Source organism: Neolamprologus multifasciatus, chromosome 16 (genome assembly GCF_963576455.1).
Source record: "Neolamprologus multifasciatus chromosome 16, fNeoMul1.2, whole genome shotgun sequence".
Classification (NCBI taxonomy): Eukaryota; Metazoa; Chordata; class Actinopteri; order Cichliformes; family Cichlidae; genus Neolamprologus; species Neolamprologus multifasciatus.
Genome location: NC_140454.1, coordinates 12,388,068 through 12,413,053, shown reverse-complemented (window position 1 = coordinate 12,413,053; position 24,986 = coordinate 12,388,068). Strand labels below are relative to the sequence as shown.

The 24,986-nt window shown below is 38.6% G+C and overlaps 1 protein-coding gene across 2 annotated transcripts in view; it reads right to left on the bottom strand.

The window, feature by feature from the left end:
• Positions 1–24,986, bottom strand: part of fgf14 (fibroblast growth factor 14) — a 119,660-nt gene that overhangs the window by 49,611 nt on the left and 45,063 nt on the right. The gene's annotated exons all lie outside the window — the stretch shown is intronic.

The window sequence follows — 24,986 nt, the reverse complement described above, 5'->3', positions numbered from 1 at the left end:
GGTTACAGCAAACTGACAGTCTGCCCTGAGCTGTTCGCAGTAATTTCTTCAGGAAGGCCCTAAAAGCTTCACTCATTCTTTAAGTTGGGTCACAGAGACAGGCAGTTAGATAAACAGATGTGGACACTTTGTCTGAGGCTGCCCGTAAACACAAGGCTAAATGTTGCCTTAGGCTGGAATCTGCAAGACATTAACTAATAACAATAATAAAATACAAGGCACGCCAATGCCGGTTTTTGAACCTCTATTATTTGTGTGGCACTGAGCATAACACCGTGCACATCTGGCCTTTATGGAAAACCCTGGAAACCAAGATTCATTCACAAAGATTCGGCAAAGCAGAAGCTGCAATTAATGCAACCACAGCCTCATCAGGTCAAATCATTTAAATCCAATCTCCTCTGAGAAAATGAAATTATCTTAGTTAGATGTCCTGCTGCTGAGGCAAAGCAAATGGCAACCCACAGAACTGAAGTAAACAACCCATTTGATTATTGCTGAGACTTTGCTTGAGGATAGTGGGAGGGGACATGTTGTTTTATCACCTATCCTGATAGAAAAACCAGGCAGCAGGACTCAGCACTTCTGAGGCTCGACGATATAAAAGAACCTTAACTTTACAGAATGAAATTACATTGCATTATCTAAGACAGCAAGTTAATTCAATTTGAGAGGACTAATGATTTTTCCCAGCTCAGATTCATGTCATCCCCCCACCCCTCCATGTCTTTTTCTTCTTCCCCTTACTTTAGCTGTTTAATCAGGGAATATCATGAGTCCATCTACTGAAGTAATAAAAGCTTAGCAAGCCCAGTTATAGACTTTAAGTATCCTACAGTGCTCGTGTATGCGTCTCATTAGTTTGGATGAGTTTAATAGTCTGAGCTAATCAGAGAGCTAAGATAGACGAGTGCACATAAAGAGCCTGTATGGGGCAGCGACTGTGGAGAAATTTTATTAAGTGGTCATGAATTAACTGCACATACTGAAACCGTGGAGATGGGAAAAGGCCAGAAAGCTCAGGGGATCGCGAGCACATGATCATGAACAGTCTTATCTAGTTTGTTATTTTGCATGCTCATTACTGAACATTTTTGCATTTGATAACTTTGAGTGAGATTCCTTTATTAGATCGTTCACTTATGACCCGAAGAAAATTATTAAAACTATGAAAACTGTCAAATTTATATAAAAACTATAGAATATTTTTAAATTAATTCCTTGTTTTGTAAGCTTTATTTGATTTTATTTGAAGATGCCTTTGTGTTATCTTTGTATGTGCCGTCTTTTTCTGTCTTATTCGGATTGAATGTTTGATCCTCTTTGGATCTTTGGTCCACGTTACTAAAGAATCCTCCTGTTGGTGAAGTTTTACTCTTGCTACTGGTTGAACACCATATGTCTAATGCCTCTAATGGTGGAACACACTAGAGAAGATTCATTGTGTTCATGGACTGTATTTTCGACCTGATGAAGGTCTGTGTGCCAAAACGTGTTGGAATTTTAGGTTAAATATAACCACGCCAATAAAAATAAAGGTAATTTGCCTTGATCTGAAAAGACAGTGCTTTGGAGTTTGAGTGATAATTTTAGTTTATATGTCACTGGAAGAATACATTGATGCACAATTGACATTGATTGGCTGGAATCACTTGTTCAGTTTTTGTTTAAGTAGTGTTCTGCAACATTCAGTGGCCTTTTGTTTCATTTTGTGGTGTCTTTTCATTTAAAAAACATTCCCATTTAGTGTTTTTATTGTAGTGGACACAAAGTTTTTAGTAAGTTGTAAACATTTCTGTGTTTGCTGGTACACTTGTGTTCCATTACACATTCTACTCCTTTGCGGGACGCCCGGTGATTGAAAGAATACCAACAGGGAATTTCCACCATCTGTAGACACTTTTCTAATGGTGAACTAATGAACACCAAAGTCTTTAGGAAAGCCTTTTCTTCTCTGTGTATTTCCATAATGTTTCTTTGGTCCTGTGAAAGTTGCTTTTTTTTCAGCTGCTCCTTCAGGGGCTGCAGGAGCAGAAGGATCCACATGTTTGATTGGGCACAGATTGCCCTTCCTGATCCAATCCTCTCTTTGTGTCTCCTCCCGGTGTCAACCAGATCACTTAACAGATGTTAAGTGAACATTTTAAACACTACACTATAGCACAACTAAAATATTAAAAGTACATATGTATTGGTAAGTGTGTAAGATTTTGACAAGAGTTGTTATGTCTTTTGTTACTGGGTTGAGGGCACATGTCAGAGGCAAGATTTAGGAAAATCAGTGCATGTAGTTCAATAAAAACACAGATGATTTACAGTGTTGTACAGTGCTGTGGTTTACATCCAAACATGTTAATAAATACCTCAATAGATATGTAATATATATTTTTTATTTTCTTCATTTTTCAAACTTCTAGGTTTTATTTTTGTTGTAGTCGACTAAAATGTGGTTTTTTTCACACTGAGTTTGAGTGTTCCGTTTTAATTTAATGTCAGTAAACTATAATAACATTGATTGTGTCTATAATTTCATTACAGATTGAGATCACACAAGATTTTGTCAACATCAAGACAGAAATCCCGAGTTCACAAGCTTTTTCTTGCAACAGTAAAAAGTCACATATAGAAAGCAGTAAATAATGAATAAGTGAGCGATGTGAGTTACAGCCAGTATGGCGTGATGGCAAAGCAGGGCCTAGTTGTTGCTGCCTCCTTATTGCTGAAGGAATATATGAATGAATGAATGAGCTTCCATGAGGTCAACCAAGAAGCAGTAACTGTTGCTTTACTGAGAGTGAGATCATTCACTGTGAATAAATTATACATTTAAAAAGGTGGCAGAACAACCTCAGAGAGACTGACTTCTGAATATGTGGAACAGCTCGCACACACGTCTCTGCCCACAAACCTTTAAATAGCCGCTTCATCATCTCATGCAGAGTGTTATAAAAATCACTTAAATGTGCATCACATAATTGCCCCTAGGTATACTAAATATGCCACCAGAGAATATGTATGGCCACATTACAATATGTCTCTCTGTTGCGAGTGTGATGGAGCACTGTCCTTTCTCTGGGGATGAGATTAAAGTGGGCCTGAGGTGTGGAGCCCTCCGACGGAGACATTAATGAAACACAGTGGCTTCAAACTGTTAGCTTCACTCACCAATTGCCTAAAGTCAACTAAAAAAGAGGTAGTTAACACTTATGTTGCTGAACTAGCGCAAAATAAAACAAAATAGTCTTCTTAAAGTGGAAAAAAATGAGTAAGAAAGAGGATGGGATTGTGGGGACATGATTATTGAATGAGGGGTCTCATAATGGTATTTTGCTTAAACAAAACTCCTAATTAAGTCTTCTTGGCAACTTTAGCTTTGAAAGGGAAGGTCGCTCAAAAATCAGATATGGCTGGAGGCTTTGCTGCCACATTTAAAGCTGAGACAGCCAATTTTTGCAAGTGAAACGAGACAAATTTTGCACTAGTGGCAGTGATCAAACTGATCTCAGTCGCCTCTTGGTTGCAGTGTTTAGTTAAAAACTCAACAAAAGCTCAAAAACAAACAGTCCAATATGATGCATAACTAATTTAGGGGTATTTAAGGACTAATATGAGCGAGTAAACAGATGTATAAAGAGAGCGATAGATGCAAATGCAAAAGAAGATGAAAAGAGGAGAGACCAAAAATCAGACATGCTGGGGCAAAACAATGTCACAGTTCACCGGAGAGTCAACATACTGGTCGTACACATCCTCTATTCCCGCTTCACTCTCTCTTTCTGTATCACACACACACACACACACACACACACACACACACACACACACACACACACACACAGCTTCATCCTTTGATCCTATTTTAAGTCTGCAGCAGTGATGGAATGTGCCTTGTCAGCAGCACTGCAGAGTGAGGTTCCTTGGAGAAGCCCTGGGCAGTGTGGGAGAATATCAATTACTCTGAGCCCCTGTGGCATCGCCTGCTTCCGGATTTTAAGGCTGACACCAGGCACACAAAAAATGTGTGCTTGCGTGAGTGCATATTTTATTGTTTTGGTTGTCAGTGAATATGCATACAGAGGTGTCTAAACCAAAGCCAAATGAAGTGGATAGGTGTGCACATTAATATTAATCATTTCCCGACGCAGGTGACAGACCTCTGTGTATTTCGGTGCTTCATATAATGTTAATGAGGGTGGCGCCAGGTCAGGTCAAGTTCTGTTTGTGAGTTCAAAAATAAGACATGAAGAAAATCAGGTCAGTGAGTTCTGATGTGAATCTAAAGAATATTCATTTAGTCGTGTCTGCAGCATAGTTTTCAATCAGGTAACTCACATTTTTAAGATAAAAGGCCAGCCAAGCAAAACCGTGTGTGTGTGTGTGTTTAAGTGCGTGTGTGTGTTTAAGTGCAATACACAAATGATATTGGATATGCAGATGTAAGAACAGCACAGGTCTGTCAGAATTAATGGCTACCTTTGATAACATCATCACTGCTGACACCTTTTACACATTACTGTGAACTGATTCTGCTCCCTCACTCACTCACTCTCTCTCTCCCTCTTTCTCTCTCTCTCTCTCTCTCTCTCTCTCTCTCTCACACACACACACACACACACACACACACACACAAACACGCACACTACATATTTACATTTATGCTTGCCGGTCCTCTTGAAAGAACTGGCCAAAATCAATTAGCATGAAAGAGGAAGCGGCTGATCGACAGCCCCATCGAGGTCGATGTTTAAGAAGATGTGCATGTCTGCTTTCCACGTGCACACGCTCACCATGCCTGTATGGTGCATACTTTGATAACGTGTATTATTGTGTCTTGGATTTTCTCCTTGGGTTTTTGGCAGCTAGTCACAGCCAGATATAATCTGACACCTAATTCCAATAAAATGGCAAACTGCTGTTTTCAAATTTGTGTTTTTGCATTTATTAATTAAATTACCTATGCCATGTCACAATCCCACAGGCCATTTGGACACTAGGTGTCTCTGTTTTGTTTCTGGTTGTGCTTTCTCCTGCAGATGTAAGTGATCAGCTGGATGAACTACATCAGATTCCTTCTTTCAGACTTTCTTTCCTTTGCTTTGCATGTGCACTCCTACCCATCCACAAGTGTCTCACACTACCGACTGTGCTGACAAATAGCTATTCTATAAGTCTATTATGTATTTGTAAATATATTTCTGCTTTGAGGCGGGCTGTGACAAATGCGTACTCATCCGGGATCAAAACCCAGGACATGTTGCACTTGAAGTGAGAATCAGCCCACACCTTGTGACAGGTTTTCAGATGGGATGTGACAATTATCATAATTACAGAGCATTAAAAAGGCACCAATTCACAGCTCCAGCTTCACATTTATCTCACGGACAATGAAGTGATAAGCAGTAGTCTCATCGATATGAAAAAGGCTGATTAGCTAAGATTTTCAAACATTTTGTAGTGCAGCATCATTAGAGCTGAAGATGTGATTTCAACAATAGCTACAAATTCTCCAATAACATAAAATATAACAACAGTGCAACCAGAGCTGTACCAGCCCACCGTCATCCCAGACAGCAGGTGATCTGATTCTGTAATGTCTGCTCTGTATTCACTGTACTTGGGAAAAAAACGCACAACCTTGCTTGTACTGTACATAAATTATAAAAATATCCATTACTACAACATGACAAATGTGCTGTTGGTAGCGAATGACTTGGAGCCATAACCATAAAAATGATGGCTCTATAAAATATTCTGTCAAATAGATGTGTTTCACATTGCACTCCTTTTAATGTTTCCTCTTTGAGGTCTATTAAGGTGTGCTCATATGATATGGACCATAGATCTTTAATGACTAAGTATGAATAGGACCTCGGTCACCTCTGATTGAGAAGACTAATAAAGCTTTCCACAAGAGACAATGAAAGACTGATAATGTCTGTAATGACCAGAATTATGGCGCTAACTTTCATTAGCCAGTGCTGCACTTTGACTGGTTTGACCCTCTTGGCTCTGAGGAGAAAGGAAGACAAAAACACGGATGATGTCCTGCCACTACAGAAGTGATGTGTGCTTGACTGTGAGCTAATGCAAGTGACAAGGGGACTAGTCTGAGGTTAATACCGAAGTATGACTGCAGTAATTAACCAGGAGACATTACGGCACACTCAGACGCCCATTAACTCTGTCATAGATCAAGTGTTACCAAACCTAGAATACATCAAAAATGTCACATCTAATATATACTCAGATAGTAAGGTTTATATCCAAATAGGTGCAATATGCCACTGGACACACTCAGTTTCAGCTGTAGATGTAAAAAAAAAAAAAAAAAAAACACAAAATAACAACAAAATATGGAAAAAATGAAAATACATCAAAACAATCCACAGGTTTGATTATAGGCATCCTCAGGTGCTCACATCAGTTTTCAGCAACACTTGGCGCGAAGCCATTGTCAACAAAGTGATAAGCCAAATTAGGTAAGACATTTCTTTGATTGTAAGAATACACTTAAATACAGAATCGACTGAACACAACATGTGTTAACGGGGAGCTCTGTGAAATCTGAGGCTGATCTATTATGAAGTAATCTAAATCACATGTGCCCTTTAAAGAGAATCTGGTTTTGAAGCTGTAACTGGCATACTGCAGCACATAGAATATAACATATGGACACGTTAACAAGGTTAAATCTTCATCAGAGGGGGTCTTAAAAAACACCTCCACTTCTCCTGAGTACAAATTTACAGGTTTTTTTTTTTTTAAGTACTTGGCAGACAGCTTGTTCCAAGAATATTAGAGAAGTTGCTGGAGTCGGTGGATTTAGGCTACAGTCTGACTCAATGATGTTGAGATCACAGCTCTGTGTGGGCCATACCATCTGTTACAGGACTCCTAGTTTTGTTCTTTATGAATCTGGCAGTGATACGCCGTCTTTTTTCTTGCTAAAGGACAAATTGGTGATGGTGCTGACACCTGCTCAGTGGCTCTGCATGTTTAATAGGATTTCTTCATAAACCAAGTCACCTAAAAGTTACTTATAGTGCCGTGCACACATTTAGAAGGGGAATTTTCTTACAAAGAAATCTGTGATTCAGATTTGCAATATTTTGTTAGTTGTGCATGCAAACATAAAGCTCTTTTATCGTTTTATCTTTATATTTTAAACAAAAAGAAGAAGTATCATAGGTAGAGTTTAGGTTATGTGTGCAATAAACTGGCATTTCCCAGCCTGCCATATTAATTCATTTACAGGAAACAACAGCAACAGCACTAAAATATTGTGACTCCACTGTAACAAGGTTTCAGGGGATGTAGGACTTCTTCCACCAAATGAGCAACTTATTATGTTGCTCACAGTATGAATTGTCAACTATATTCCTATTTAGATGTTTACTTTTTGACTTGACACATTATAGCATATTGATAATTTAACTGTCAAGATAATGTGGACTCTTTTCTCTTTACTGTCTTTATAATTCTTTTACTTCTTTGAAATTGCTTTACTAGATTTTAGCCACTAGAGAGCAGTGCAGAGCTCAGCAGGACCCTGCTGCAGGATTAGAGCAATGATCAAGGAGAGGAGCTGCTCTGCACAGAGCATAAGTGCTTCTACTCTAAAAAGTTCACGTTCTTTCCCTAAAACTACATTTCTGTGCACTGTGATGTCTTTTATAATGACAATAAATAATTCAAATGGAAGCCCAATCGACTTTAATTTGCATGCAGCAACGTGTATCGTAAAAATAAAATAATTTAAAAAAAAAAAGATTCTAGTGAATTAAATATAAGCTCCTTTTCTGGGAAACTAACAGTGTGTCATGTCGGTACATTGTCCTGAGTGTAAGCACTATATTTAGATTCTAAATGTTCCAGTGCACTTAGGCAACCATCTGTCAGAAGATTTACTGGACTGGATCGAAAGTGAAGCGTTTCACTGAAGAACAAAGAAGCTGTATTCTTAAGACAACCAAGATGCCCTCAAGTGGCCAAAACGGGCAACATCGCAAATGCTGTGCGAAGATGTGAGTCTTGATGATGATAGCCCACTGTGTCTCCTCACTTTATCGAAATCATCTCTGTGTAAGTCAATACTCATAAAAGATCTGACAACATGATGTAAACAGCAGTGATCTCAGTGCAGAGTTATGACCTAACAAGAGGAAGTGAGCAGTAACTAATATTAGAGTCAGTAGTGATAAACCAAAAGCTGATAGTGGGATTCTGGGTGCTGTAAAACACTTATCGATCATCTTTTGACAACAGGTATTTACTATGTATGAATTCATATTTCACATTAATATATCTATGTCAACGTCCACGTCAGATGAGACGAGGAAACAGCATGAAGACAACAACTGAAATGAAGAAAAAGACAAAAAAACAAACAAACAAACTGGAAAAGGCATTAATTTTCATTTTGTTACACAACAGAGGCACACTGGGCACACTCTATGATATATGGATTTGACTTAGGGCGCATAGCTTCCAATAGCATTTAGTGGTGCAGTGATGTCAGGTCACACTACACACTAACAGAGGAAGACACTGTTGATGTGAACAGTGGAGCACAGCCAGACGAGCGCTCTCGATGTGGTGCAGAAAGCAGACATTAGCCTTTAGCAGACAATCGCTGGCTCTCAGAATACAGCATGTCACCACACGTCACCCTTTAATCAACCAGACAAAGGAAAATCCACATCACAGTTACAAAGACCCTCTTAGAGCTCGTGCTTATGTTAGCTTGAGGTGTCACGGGTTAAAGGTCGAGGCAGAGAGACAAGTTCCACATGTGAGTAAACACAATATAATGAAGTAACAAAAAAATAAATGAAAAATACAGAAAACCATTCCGCAAGCACAAAAGACAGAACAATGCCAAAATCAAAGTCTAAACAACATGATTTATGTTTATGCCCAAAAGCCCTAATTAATATATATGCAAATGGAGATAATGAAATAATAATTATAGAGATCCGAGCTTTCTTAAAATGAAAGCATTATTACCTTTAAGCTGTTTTTTAAAATTGTGTCAATCTGTGAGATATAAAAGAGTAAAAAGAAAAGATTAAAAAAAACCCTCTCAAACAGAGTGTTTCATTTGCATGTCTGCTGTTAGGGCCTAATGAAAAATGACACATTTGTAATTACAGTGGACTATAATTAGTTGGTGTGTAAGTGAGATGCAAGAACCCAAGTCTTTATGCCTGGGCTACGAATGGGGGGAGGGGGCATTTAAATCATCTGAAATACATAAGAGAAAAATGACTTAAAGTTGATGCAAGAGTTTCATTTTCTTTCCACATGGAACAGACCGTTGAGGTGGGACTTGATTACAGAGCTCGAAAATTGGCAGGACTGAGCCTGCAATGTGGACAGCGATGTTGGCCTTCGTTGTACTGCTGAAGCTCACTCACCTCCTCCATCACGCCTACTTGCAGAGGAGGAGGAGGAGGACGGCGAAGAGGAGGGACGTGTTTTTATCCTGGCCCTCAGGATATTGAAGATTGAGGCTTTAGTAAAAAGACAGAGCTGTCGATGATGCTGATGATGCTGTTGCAGATGCACACACCTGTGACCTCCTTCTGCTGCTGCAGCCCCGTAAAGTCAACTGACATTCCCGGCAGTGTTTGTTTGACTATCAAACATGACCACACAGCACTGGATCCCTGAAAGACAGCTGTGGACATAACGACTGCTAATCATATTTTACTAAAATGTGACAAAACACGTGCTGCTTGCTTATAAATGAACACCAGTGTGACAGAGGTATAGTTAGAATAGCAGCTCAGAAAGTGACATTTCACCTCCCGGTCAAAAATCATCACGCTTCAACGTTACAGATGCTTCCTTACACAAAAACAAGTACTTTATACTAAAGCAACACCACTTTTCTTCTGGTTCATCCTGTCTTTAAGAACTAGGTGAGGTAATGCGAGAATCAATTGCTCTGTTTCTTGATCATCTAAAAAAATGTTTGCTGGAGTAAATGGATGGTGGAAAAGTGAGCAGAGGTGTAAAGGATGATTTCAGTGAACCTTTTAAAAAGAAGAATTGAGTTTCTCACATCCGCCCACATTTTCCTTCCCCCCACTTGCCCAGCAGCTGGACTTTGGTTGTCAAAGTTTGGGATCACATGCAAATTTCTTTCTTTACCAAACACATTTTCAGAAAACTCACAAACAATTTTATCCATTTCTCAAACAATTAAAATAATCAGATGAATGTTAAGGGATGATCTACATTTTTGCATAGATGCCTGTTATCAGCCGTCTCCTGATATGGTTGTTCTGATATGGTTCACGTCTGAAAGTCATTGTACTATTAATGGAGAAAAAAGGAGAGCATGGCATTCTTTAGGTCAGTTTAGTATCAGCAGAAGTTGGGCAATTGTTTGCCTTTTTGTTTACAGGCTCAAAATGGCCAGAAAGAAAGATCTTTCTTTAGAAAACTGTCAATCTCTTGTTGCGCTTAAAAAGGAAGGATATTTGATGTAAGAATTTGGAAACAAACTTAAAATCTCTTACCATGCTTTCAGCTACTCCCTTCAGAGAGCAGCACAAACTGGCTCTAACACAGACAGAAAGGAGTGGGAGGCCCTGATGCACAACGGTGCAAAACACAAATATCTGAGAGTGTGTAGCTTTAGACAAAGATGCCTCACAGGTCATCCACTGGTAACGTGCACTAAATAGCACCCATCAAACACCAACAATGTTAGCATCAAGAAGAGGCAACTATAGGATGCTAGACTTCATGGTAGAATTGCTGACAAAAAGACATGTTTCAAACTGTCCAGTAAAAATAAAAGACTGAGATGAGCACAAGAGTGCAGACATTCGACACTGGAAGACTGGAAGAAGGGGTTGTGGGTATATGAGTCCAAGAAGAACATTTGATGCAAGAACAGTGTTGAATACCGCATACTGGAGGCAGCGTGAATGTCTAGGGGTGTTTTGGAGGAAAAAATGGGGGCAAAAAGGAAAGCTTGAGGAAAGAAAGGTATCATAAGACTTTGCAACACCATGCCATACCTTGTGGACTAGCATTGACCGATATAATCCCTTGACCCAAACCACGCCTCCAAAAGGTGTCAGCAATATCAAAAGAATAAACAGTCAGTCAGAATTATGACTGTAACGGAGATATTCCAGGAAGCGATTTAATTCCAGGAAGTATGGAGTAAAATCTCATCCCATTACTTTGAAAAATTGACAGCTAGAAGTCTTGATAGCTAGAAGTGTCTACCAGGGCTGTAACATGGGAAAGCAGATTCATCAATTAAAATCAGCATTTCTAACTCTGTTAATGATGAAAATATGACGTTTTTAAGGTTAAAGTGATGTCTAAGCCGAACATTGTGTCAAAACTGCACTGCAGACTCACTGTCATCAAAGCAATGCATCATTTCGGTTGATGTAAAGCATGCAGCAGGTGACTCTGACAAAGCTGCATCCATTTCCCAAGGGCTGCATGTTTTCTGTTAAAACCTTGTTTCAGTGTTTTTCCAGCCAATAGAGGAGATGACCTTTCGACACAGCTCTAAAAATAGCACCACTCTGAAATAAAAGGGCGCTCCCAGGATAAGTAAGACGCTTGTGAAGTGCAAACACATAAGCTGATGTCTGCCCTCATGAAAGCTGATACACACATGCTGCCCTTATTAACACATGAACATCGCCATTGCCCTCTTCATCAGCCTCCCTGATGCCTGGTCAATTTCTGCTTATGGAAGTACGCTCCTTTGCTTTGGACAAGCTTGAAATGGACTGGTTAAACCCATTTTCTTTATAGAGTCTTGTTTGTTCAAAGGCTAAAAGCAAGCAGTGTTTTAGTAATGCGTCGGGTTCTGGGAAGAACAGTGAATTTTTATTCCTTTCACTTTTTATATGCTAATTCTTTCTGCTCATTTACAAAGAAGAGTGACTAGAAAGAAAACACCTGATAGTTGCTTGTATATCCAGTCCTAAAGCAGTGGATATCATTTGTGTAAAAACTGCAGTTCCTTGCATGGCCACTTGAAGGTCCCCATTGACTCCCATGTTTAAAGCTAAAGACAGAAAGCTAAGTTAAAGACAGAGTTAAAGAATAACGAGAGAAAACTAATTATGAATAATAAAAGGCTAAAAGTAAGGAATCAAAAAGCCAGATGAAAGACCAGAAAAAACACAGACAATAAAAGTCTATCAAAGACAATAAAACAAGTACACATAAAAGCAAGTCTAACAAAATAAGTTTTAAGGAACAATTTAAAAGAGGCTACTGATTCTGTAAGCCTCATCTTCGTCTAAAAAAATGTAATTAAGGCTTAAAAGTATGCATTTTCAGAAAGCTTCGACTTGACTGGTAGCTTTGCCGCTAGCTGTCTGTAAGCCTTAAACTTCAGTTAACCGGTGAGACAGGCACGTGCAGGGGGGGGGGGGGGGGCTAGAGGGGCTTGAGCACCCGCCCCTTTCCTGATGGGTGCCCAAAGTGCCCTTTTGTTGAGGCAACTTTTTAAAAAAAATTATTTATTTTTTTTAATGTGTGTGTGCGTGCGGAGTCCTGTCTGTGCCCCTCAACAATAATATTTAACTATTAATCACAGTTTTGCATCAGTCACATGATCACATTTAACCAATGATCGCCCTTGACGGCAGAACACGCTGGTTACGAGCCGGTGTTGTGCCAAAAAGTGATTGTCTGCCAAAAACTGATTTCCAATGTTTCTGTGTATTTTTTCTGTGTAATATCTTTACGTATGTTCGTAAATACACTTCGGTGAACAGGGTTTACAAAGGGGTTATATAGAGAATTAAAAAATTATCCGTTTTTCAAGTATCTTTACAACTCTGTGTCATTGTACTTACATTATAACTAATCCGGTCCTTTATCCCCACTTAAAATATTTTTACAGAACTATTGTAATATTTGCTGCCATTTCTGCTGTCCTCTTGGCCCACTTACTCTTACAAAAGACATTTTTAATGTTAATGAGATTTTTTTTAACTGCATAAATAAAGGTTCTATAAAAGTCGCTGCCAAAAACTGATTGCGGCTTCTACCTTGTTACATGAATGTTGTTTGTGGCTCAAGATGACTTTATGTCATCCATAAGCGATGCATTTGACATATGTTTCATATATTATAGCCCAACAAGTTACTTATAGCAGTTTAAATACAAGCAATCAGTTTTTGGCAAATACCGGAAATCAGTTTTTGGCAGACAATCACTTTTTGGCACAACACCGGGAACGAGCTCACAAAGAGCACGCGCATGTTTTGCGGTCCGGAGCAGTGTTGCCAACTTAGCGACTTTGTCGCTATATTTAGCGAGTTTTCAGACCCCCTTTTTTTCTAAAAAAAGTCGCTAAAAAAAGACGTGAAAGCGCATATCGCTTTTACTCTCAACAAGCAGCGGGGGCTGTAACGCAGTCAGTTCTTCTTTTACTCTTATGCTGTTTTGTGGATCAGGTTTAAAACTACTTATAAACACACACACACACAAAGTAACTCCACCAGAGTGCCTATTTCGGGTCACTTTTGCCGGGTTGGAGGGTTGGAATTGTGACATTACAAAAGACAATAATTGCTAAAATAAATTTAATTTGTAGTTCTAAATAAATTCTAAATGCATTTAGGACGTTTTTTGCTCACTTTATGTCTCGTCCACGATGTTATTTCTCTCTTCAGCAGCGTAGGTTACAATTACATTAGCATGACCAATTATGCAAATTAGGCGATGACGTCATTTAGCGACTTCTAGCGACTTTTAGGACAACCAATAGCGATTTTCCTTACTGAGGAGTTGGCAACACTGGTCCGGAGCTGTAGGAGAAACAAAAATTAACTCAGAGACACAGACTGATGCAACAAAACCAGTAAGTAGGTGTACAGCGTACACTGTAGTGTATAGCACACAGGAGTATTAGCTTATTACGTACACGTTGGTAAGTTGTCTTGTTGCAACTGACGAACTGAAACAAACGAGCGTGCTGCGTGTGCAACAGCGTAACAAACATTACCTGTCCTTTTATTAACTGCACAAGTAGTGCTGGTCATAGCTGCTGGCTACCTGTGTAAGGCTGTCATGGGTCTGTAGCTCTGTCACCGTTTTAGGGAACATATTTAGTTTTAAAGTAAGTTTCCGGGCTTTTCCTGCCTTTCTGGAGGGATTATATTTCACTTAAAAATGATCTAATATGCATGTCCACATAATTATGCATTATTATAATTATAATATATTAAAAAACACACGCTGTATTTTAAAGAACATACATTAAGAAGCAGATTATATTAGATTTATATTTTAAATAAGACAAAATTTGGTTTTTACAGCAGTAAAATTATTGTATCTCTACAGTTTAAAAATGTAATAAGCTTTGCCCCTGCACAGAGTGGATAGTGAAACAAATGGAATCATCATAAATACATTGTTTCATATTTATTACTTCCCCCTCCTCATTGCTTTATTATTGTAGCTCTAGTAATAAATAATAATGTAAGGATTCTGGATCAGCACCATGATGCCCATAGTATATACAGTATTCTGAAGAAGGTCTAAAATGTCACTGTGTGTGCGTGCATGTGTGTGTTTTATTTAGATTTAAAAAAAATATTACTCATGATATAACATTGTCCAGACATGGCTGGTAAGGACATGAGGAGGGAACAGTAGAGCTGTGTGAGGCTACTAAAGGCAGTGCTATAACATTTTTCTGTCATCATTTTATTATAGATTAAGTGCTGGAGTTGTTAGGTGTGGATAATTAGATTATAGTTTATTGCAATAGCAAGTTGTGCCTTGTTCTCAGATAGACAGCAAGTGGAGAGTGATATATGAAAAGATGGGATGGAAGGAAGAAGAGAAGCAAAGAGTGATTCACAGGCAGAGCCTACATTATTTCTCACAGTTTTTTGTTGCCTTATGGTTCCAAGCGCTGTCACCAATCTTTGCATTTTGTTATTATCTCATGACACTTGTTTAATCAGCTACCATCTCTTCTATGGACTTTTTAATGTCTACAGTTTCAGATCAACACAGCCCTGCCCTTCCCATATTAGATTCTTGATGAATGTGTGTTGTTGTTATTCAGCCTGGTTCAATGTGCCCCTTTTTAACTTTGAGCACCCGCCCCTTTAAACCTCTCTGCACGGCCCTGCGGTGAGATGGCAAGTAAATGTTGCTGCCTTTCGATCAATTATCTAACGGATAACAAAGGTTCCTGGGTGGTTATGGCTAGCAGACCGTCCAATAGTCCAGTTTTAAGAAGTCAAATTCTCATATTTTAGCAACCAGGAGAGACACTTTATACAGTTTATGGATGGACCTTGCTAACCAAGCATGTTAGCATTAGTTATGACTTTACTAACCACCCTTCGGCCTAAATATGGATACAAAACCAAAAAAAAACCCCAAGATGGTAATGGTAAAAATGTGAAAATCAAGGCATAAACAGAAGACTTCACAGAACAATGGGTCACATTACAGTGGCTTGATCCATCATTTGTAGTTTAAACAAACAAAAACCTAGGTCTCCTGAGTAACACTAGCATCAGTTTCCCCCGATTTATCTGTTGATTCCCAGAAGAGTTCAGCTTCCTGCTTTTTATGCTGGTCGCGCTCCCTCTGTGTTTGCACAGGCCCTCAAATGTACAGCTACATAGGCGCATTACAAAGGATTCGTAAGAAAGCTAAAACGGAGTCTGCCGATCAAACACACTGTTGCTAAGTAACGTACAAGGAGCTCCCAAAAGTGCACTCAGTAAGTTCAGTAAGTTGTCACAAGCCTACACACAGGTAAACATACTGAGTCAAGTGTACACATTTCCCTGCCACGGTGTGCTTCAAACCAGCATAAGTAGGATGCAGTAAACATCCTTAGGCACTTCTAATGATAATTTTGTAGTTTTGATATCATTTACTGCCTGTTGAATTATACTGAGTAAATATGAATATATTTTAAAAAAAGAGTGCAAAGTATGAGAATGGGCTTAGAGAGAGTAAGAGAATTACACTGTGCAGCAGCAGCAGAAAATCCAGGCTGTGTAATTTATGGTTGCCTATACTCATAAAACATGAATCCTGTCCATGAAGTGCTGAATCATTTGGCGTGCGCACCCACTGCTCCACTTCCCGCTCCCACATATATGCATGTGTGTACACAAGCAAAAATGCACAGCAGCAGGGACGCGTGCAGAGTCCACCCCCAAACCAACTTCGTCTCTCATTCACACACTTCAACATGCTGCTTAACATGAATCCAAATCACTGACAGTCTAAACTGCTCGAAACCGATTAAACTAGAATGAACACACACCGGGACAAAATACAAACACAAGCAAGTTTTGTCTGTTGGATTCCCTCCGCTAGCCCCAACCCTGCAGCACACACAGCCCACCCGCCCACTCCTTCCTCCCACTGCACTTGATGTTCAACCCAGAGCATTGCTAATAAAATATATTTTATTATAAGCCCCTTTCCTGTAGCTCAAGCAAGAGGTTGACTGAGTTAAGCCGTCCGGCACAGCAGACACTCAGCCCAACCATTAGCATGACTTCATCTGGATGCATCAACGTGGTGGAGCATTAGCTGATTAAATGCCACCCTACAATTGTTAAATGGATTGGAGAAACAATGCTCATCATCTGGTAGAGCCACATGTTCCTGTGTTAGTGGGGCATTTGTAAATAAATTACATTTGGATCTGAAACACAGGGCGCCTTTAATAACTGCTGTTGGATTTCACCTAGCTGTGTCCGTGTCGTATTCTTCAGTAATTACAACAACTAAACAATATATATACAGGCCTATTATGCTCATTTATTTTTCCAGAGATGAAAGTAAAGCGATTGGATTACCAAATTGGAATTAAATTATTCGCTCTACAGTGCCACTGTCAAAACCTGATGCCAATTAGAGAATGAGTACAAACTCATAAACTCAGTATTTACTGGCACACTGTGGAGGGGGTTTTGTCACCCTGGCGCTGTCCAAATGTTTAATTTTCCACTTATTCATGGCGATCATTTAAACACAAGCGTTTGGTTGAAGGGGCAGCGCTTCCACCGAGAGACCGAGCCAAAACGTTAAGTGCAGGAGACACCGAACCTATTTTCTCTCTGCGAGGCAGTTTCTTTCATGTGTCCCCCTCTTACATCACTCAGTAGTTCTACAAGTCTCTGTGTCAGTACATCACATAATTACAACAACATTTCCATTCGCAGCACTTGAAGTGGTTCGGGGCTCTAGCCTTCACTGTCCACTACGCTGGACGGTACTGTAACAGAGGGATTAGAGTGCGCTCGCATGCAGAGGGCACGGCACTGATCTTTGCTGCATAGCAATAAACAGCGGACGCTTTGTTGAATATTCATGGCCTTCCGTGCTCCAAGGTGATATATCTGGGGGTGGACAGGGGGAAAAACCTGTCAGCGAGAGCAGAGCGGGATAGCGTGGAGGACTGTGAATCCTGTGGCTCGCTCACTCACCGCCCTCCTCTTTCATTTTAAAAGCACTGCACGGCGAACAGCATCATCCCAATATGTTTATCGAGTGGGGTCACCAACACACAATGCAGGCAAACACGTATTCATGAGATAAACATGAGGATGTTTTATATATGAGCCTCTCGTATAAAATGAGATGATATAAAGAGGAAGAAAAATACACATGAGGGCGACACACTTCAAGCAAACAATTTATACCATGTTGTGCTTTTTGGCATTGTCTCATGTGTTAATGCTCTCATTTCAAAGTAGAGAAAACTTGACTCATATAGTAAACAGGTCTATCTTCAATTTGACTCGTATGTTTTTTCGAAACATTTCTGATCACCAGGCCTCTCATCGCTTATTGTCTGTTTAGAGTGAGAAAAATATAGAGCGCTGTTTTCCGTGTGCGACTGCTGTGCAGGCATTGTGAGACGGTGACAGCGGCTCTTTGACGTGTGTTATCTCATAACCACCGGGTAATTCATCATGTTTACAGCCCCAGTAGAGGCCCAGTCCTTTGTGTTAAAAGCCTCGAGAAGGCCTGCGATACACGGTGGTGTAAATCACTAAGACAGAATCAGGCCTGTTACAGTTAGCTTTGGCTTTCACAATGCACCTAACTGTTTTAAAATATCCTCTGGCCTCCTATAATAAACCCCCCTCAATTACAAACAGCCTACTTTGAGAGGTGCTCAGTCCAGCAGGCCGTGGACGTCGGTGATAGGCGACGTAAGGGGAAGTGGTTTGAACTTAAAAGTTCAAGAAGTAGAACAAATACACGTGTTGGGTATTTTTCAGGATTTGTGTGCATTTCTTTCCAATATGGCAATTTCGACTTAAAGTCGACACTAAAACGCTGATGTAGAAGGCTGCACGTAAAACTGCAACTTTATTGCTAAAATGTATGGAGTATTTATTTAAGTTTTTATTCATTTGTGACTATTATCACTAGACCTCTCTTCTCTGTGTGTGCGTATGCTTTCACGTGCCAAAGAAGTGGAATTATTAAGGGCACTTTGCCAAGAAAATCCTGTGATCTATGAGCATCCTATATAACAACACATGCTGTCCTCGTGAGAACAGGGTTACTGACAAATACACCATTAACACACGCAGAGTCGTAGATCAGAATTTTCCACCAGAGCTTTTGGAGAAAACACATCAGGGCAGCTTAAAATGCAGGTAGTAACAATAGCAGTGGAGGAGGACCCAAATGCTGAATGAAAGTCCAAAAGTCCAAATCTTTAATCCAGAAATGGGGTCATGCGCAGGAAGACAGGCAAAGGAGCAAACAAATGTAAATGAGGAACAGTACGGATTCAGATCAAGCAGATCAACATCATTGGCACTATTAGATTCAATAGAATACATCACAAATTCCATAGACAAAAAGCAATATGTGGCTGGGTTATTCATAGACTTGACAAAGGCATTTGACACTATAGATCATGATATATTAATAAGAAAACTGGAACGTTATGGTGTCAGAGGGGTAGTTTTAGATTGGGTCCGGAGTTATTTAAGTGACAGAAAGCAGTTTGTGAAAATAAATGGTGGTTGTTCCTTATGTATGGACATTGCTTGTGGTGTACCCCAAGGGTCAGTTTTGGGTCCAAAATTCTTCAACTTGTACATTAACGACATCTGTAAAGTGTCCAAAGTATTAAAAATGGTTCTCTTTGCTGATGATACAAACATTTTTTGCTCTGGTGATGATCTGCAGAATTTATTGGAGGATATGACTAATGAAATAAGTAAAGTGAAGTTCAGGCTTGATAAAAATAAATTATCATTAAATTTGAATAAATCTAATCTTATGTTATTTGGAAATAGTAAATAATAAATTTAAATACAAATGCAAAGATTTAAATAATTGGTGTTGATATTGAAAGAGTCAGTGAAAATAAATTTCTGGGGGTAATAATAGATGAAAAACTTAACTGGAGAGCTCACTTAAGATATATTCATTCCAAAGTATCACGTAGCATTGCAGTGGTTTCACCATACTTAAGCTATTGTGCAGAGGTCTGGGGCAATAACTATAAAACCACATTACATTCACTTTTTACTCTTCAAAAAAAAGCAATTCGAATCATCCACAATGCAGGTTACAGAGAACATACAAACTCACTATTTTTGCAGTCTGAAATAGTGAAAATTGACAATCTAGTGAAATTCCAAACAGTACAAATTCTATTCAAAGCAAAAAATAAAGAACTGCCAGGTGATATTCAGAGTATGATTTTTTTAAAGAAGGAAGTTATAATTTAAGGGGTTTTTGTAACTTCAAAACAATGAAGGTACGTACTACAAGAAAAGGCTTTTGTGTTTCTGTTCATGGAGTGAAACTATGGAACAGTCTGAATATGGAATTAAAGCAATGTCCAAACATAAAACTGTTCAAAAAGAGTTATAAAAATATGATCTTCTCAAACTATAAAGAAAAGGAAAATATTTAAATTAAGTGAATGTCTCTATTTGAAAAACAAATAAACAAACAAAAAAAAAAACTCATGATGTGATATTATAGTATATAGTATATCAGAAATCTGTTCACTATTTTTATTACAAATTATATCAGTAAGGAAGCTGACTAAATATTAACTGATAATTTATGGCAAAGGGGTGGGATTAAATAAGTGTTTACTTCTTCCCACTCCCTTTCAACATGTAAATTAATCAGAACATTTTTTTTGTATGTAATTTGTACAGTATTTTTTTTCTTTCTTATTTTCTTTTCTAAATGTACTTGTATATTGTTCACATGTTGAAATAAATTACCAATCAATCAATCAATCAATCAATCAATCAACCAACCAACAGGTAAAGCAATCTGGATCTTCAAACATGAGGAATAAATAAATAAATACAAGGGGAAAAAATTTAATCCTAAAATGTCTGGATCACTTGACTATGAGAAGAACAAGACGATCAAAGAAGGCGGTAAAAGAACAACTGGCGGTATACACGCAGAAGCCTGATCACTGATTGAAGATAGGTGATGCAGACCTGTCTTCATGAGCACAAGGCAAACAGTCACAAAGGAGGAAGACTGACAAGGACAGGAAGTAAAACCAACAGCTTTCAATTTAAGACCAACGATTACAAAATATAACAAATCAACTGAAGAAAAACTCAACCGAAAACACATTTTTGCATAGCTGCAGCAATTCATATGTGGTGTAAGGTCTTTATGTTACTTTAGCATGTAATACACTAAAGTGTAGTTGCAGATATAGAAGACTTGTTAAAGCAACATTGAATTCAATAAGAAAGTCAATCAGACTTTGTGCCAACCTGTAATTAAATGAATAAAGAAGCTCTCCAGCTCCTCCAACAGCTTCACTTAACCTACAAGCAAGCTCCCAAGAGGCCTGCATACCTCCTACGCACGATCTTCTCTTCGCTGTCTCTGTTTCATTACTAATATCTTTCTTAAACAGTATGCATCACCTTACTGCACATCTATCTATCTATAATATAAAGGATTTTTTAGAATGTTTTTTTCACCTACTTACATGAAGAGAATGACAGTTGTGGTTTGATGGCCAGTTGTTACAACAGCTGGCCATCAAACCACTTCCTCAGATGAGCACAGAGTAGTGTAGTGAAGCATGGGAAGCAAAAACTGTCCTCAGCAGCTTCGGTCTTTGATTTTGTTTTATATTCTTCTTGAAATAAAATAAAAACACATCACATAACGGATTACCTGCAAAAAATTTCAAAATGTTTAGTTATATGTGTCAATATAAGCATGTGAATGCTGTCTGATGGATGCTACTGACTGTCATTTGTTGACAGAAAATGTAAGTGTGGTACAGAAAGACCTTATTGGAGTACTGCATAGCAGAAAAACATATATCCCAGCAGAGATATTCCAAACAATACTTTCCCCACTGCACTGCAATAGGATGTGGATGATTTATCATAATTTGGGGAAGACGCACAAGAATAACAATAAAGGCTGCACTGCAATTTGCCACACATATACACGAAGAGTCGTGTTTCCTGTGTTATGATCTCAATTTTGCTTTTTACCTTTGTGTTTTCAGACAGATTTCTTTCTTTTTTCTCTTCATCAGAAATGTATATGTAATGATTTAGATGCTTTTATCATTTATCAATGTTAGGCTTGCTATTGAGCCCCAAAATTGACTTAAACAGAGAAGAAAATGCTCCCAAAATCTATTTTTTGGAACATAGAAGTAAGTTGATTCAGTCTAATTTGATTTCATAAAATGCCCTGTTTGCCTTTTTCTTTGGTTCATTGACTTTTTTATTGAATTTATTCAGTTCTAACTGTAAAGTGTTATTTATTTTCCTGACAGCCAAATCCTTTCTCTCCATTGTTTCATTAATGTTTTAGTCTTTTTTTTATTGTCAGGGTAGGGTGTGATAATCACATTCAGTGGGGAGAAGACAAAATTTAATGATGTGCAGCGTGTCATTAAATTCTGTCTTATGCTCTTCCTTTTCCAATTTCTTTCCCCTTACCACCCCAGCTGGTCATAGTAGATCGCTGCCCCTTCCTGAGCCTGGTTCTGCCAGACGCTTCTTCCTGTTAAGAGGGAGTTTTTCCTTCCTGCCAACACCTGCTGCTTGCTCAGGGGATCACTTCATTGTTGGAGTTTTCCACAGAATAGCATAGGCCCTTCATCCTGCAGTTTAAAGCAACTTCAGGCAACCGTTGTTCTTATTTGGAACAATGCAAATAAAGCTAAATTAACTAAATTGAACTGAATTATATTTAAACTGTGTTGGAGTTGCTCGCTCTCTCTGAGACTGTCAGTTATTAGCATTCGGAAAAAAGAAAAAAATGTATCTGCAAAATGAATCAGCCCTGAAAGCCTTTGATGGAAATATAACATGACAAAGCCACAGACCCAAACTTTCAAACTAAAAATGTATAAATAATTCAAGGAGGAAATATTTTAAGCCAGTCTTCACACATGGTATGAATAACAAAGACAAGCTCTGCAGTCGGAGAAAGAAACACAGTAGTTAACTAAGTGAACTAAAAATGTGAATATTAAAGCAGGTATTAAGTTCAGTGCCTTTCTTTTTACCTCACTGTATGCTACATGTAGTTTAACACTTCCAGTTTAACAAAAAGGCAGTTTATACACCGTCAGACAAAAAGTCACCATAACTGTGAGGCTGGTTCAAACCACTAAATAAACAGATCTCGAAAACAGTTGAGCTAGTAAAGGAGTCATCACTGTACATAATAAAATTCTCATTAAATTTGTGGACAAGAACACTTTTGTGTTACAGAAGGGCTAAAATATTACTGGTGTTTTTTAAATTGTATAATATAAATCGGTCACAGAGCTTTTTAGCTACCTACATGTGGGGAAAACAGCAGCAGAAAGATCCTCGGCTCTTTATAGGCCTACTTTCAGCATAAATCTCACACACAATGCTGAAAATACATTTAGATCACTTGCATCCAGCTATCTGAATGGGCAGTGCAAATTTGGTGGTCAGCCATGGCAGCAGTGCCCTTCATCAGCCACTCTAAATGACCACGGGGAGCGTTCAAGCTGTAACTCCCATCTGACTCAGAATTCACCACGGGTGGCGGCAGCGAGGGAGAAATATAGCTCTGACCTTAAATACGGAAAAAATGCAAACCATGAGAATACTTGAAAGTACGATATATGATTGCTTCAGCTGTGGTTCTCCTTCTTTGAAGCGCACAAGATCCAGAAAATATGAGGCATAAAACAAAGACTTAGCGGCATTGCCTTGACTTTTCCATTTTAAGAGGACAACTTAAGCTGTAAAAACAAAAATTTTGGGGAAGCTTATGCACAGAGCACACACTGTTCTACGCGCAGGCACCTGTAGTACACCAAGTAAAGCTCCAGTGCGCACACCTGCAAGCAGGCCACATGCATGCACTGAATCAGAGGCAATTTACAATAGCCAGAAGCAGAGAGCAGTAAAGCATCTGGTTTTGACCCATATTTTGACCAAACTATCCAGGACAAGCTGTGTGGCTTCATCCAACGGTTCTAAGTGGGTCTTGTCATTGCACACACAAATGCCACTCAGCTGCTTCTTAACAGCCGCAGACACTTTACACTAACATGCACACACCTCTTCTCTCATTCAAACACTCCACATTGACACAGCCATCATTCATACACACTCAGCTTCACATTAAACAGAGTAAAGCGTGTGTGAAGAAAAAGCACGGGTAAAGGGAAAGTGAAGGAAATGCTTTCATTAAGGATTTTTTCAGAGTTGAAGAACGAAAACAAAAGAAAATAATCATTGAGGTATGTTTGCAAACATAAATACTGTAAAGATAATTGGTTTGTCAGGATAATCAGCTGGTAAAGGGATTTTTAGGGAGGGAAGTAACAAATTATCATTATTTTTGTTAAAATGGGGAATTTGATTACTGTACTTAAAAAAATGTAATTTTACTATCAAAGGTTTGTGAATTGGTAATTGTAAAGTGCTTTATTTCACTGAAATTGAAATGTCTCTTAGTGTAGAGCTAAATAGTAAATACATTTTAATTATATTCAGAAATAGCAAGCCGGTTCCTAATTCCTGGGTACGATAACACACACACACACACACACACACACACACACATACACACACAGAGAGAGAGAGAGAGAGAGAGATCAAATCTAAATGCAGAATTAAATGAACTTGAATCCCAGTCATGTTCAGGTTAGGCTGAAGTTGATCATGAAAGAAATGATTTAAAGGACCAGCTCACTGTCAACTCCACAAAAAGGGATACATGGATGTAGCTGATTTTATTTGCCACAAATGGCATCCATATAACAATTAATTTAACTAAAACTGAAATGAAAGGAAACAAAAATGAAGCTAAACATTTGTAAACAATAAACAACAAAATGATGAAGCAAATAAAAAATATAAAACTAAATAGGGAAAAAAAGCGAAAAAATAGTCAATCTCAAATTTATCTGTGATAAATAACCAGAAGCTTTAATGTTGTTGGTTGAAATTGTTCTTCCAGTTTTCTTACATTTTTGTTATTATTAGACCGAAATGCTGACTCATGTTTCAATTACAGTCCTGTAGGTTGAGCTGAAGTTCTTGTCATATTTGAGTTTTAGTTGCTGTTTGGTGTCTTTGTTGTGCCCTTGCGTGAGCTTTCTGCATACTTTGTTTAAATAAAAGAACACAAAGTTTTTGCAACTAATGTGAGATTTATCTCCTCTAGAACGTAATAGAGCTTAGGGTTCAATTTAGAGTCAAATTCAGAGGGACTTGAGGGAGAATAACATTGAAAAAGACAACAAGTGTACGAGCTATTGGGTTGTGTTTTTTCAGCTGGCCGTTTATCTTTACTGCCCTGAACATCTTATCATCTAAAATTCCATCCAGCCATCAAAACATCCAGTGGCTACCATATCCAAGGATGGCAGCAGGGAAGCAAATTACCCATTCTCAACTTAAAGAGGTAGTGATGGAAAATAACAGTACATGACTCTTTTGAGGCCCAGTAGTTGGAATTAGTAGTA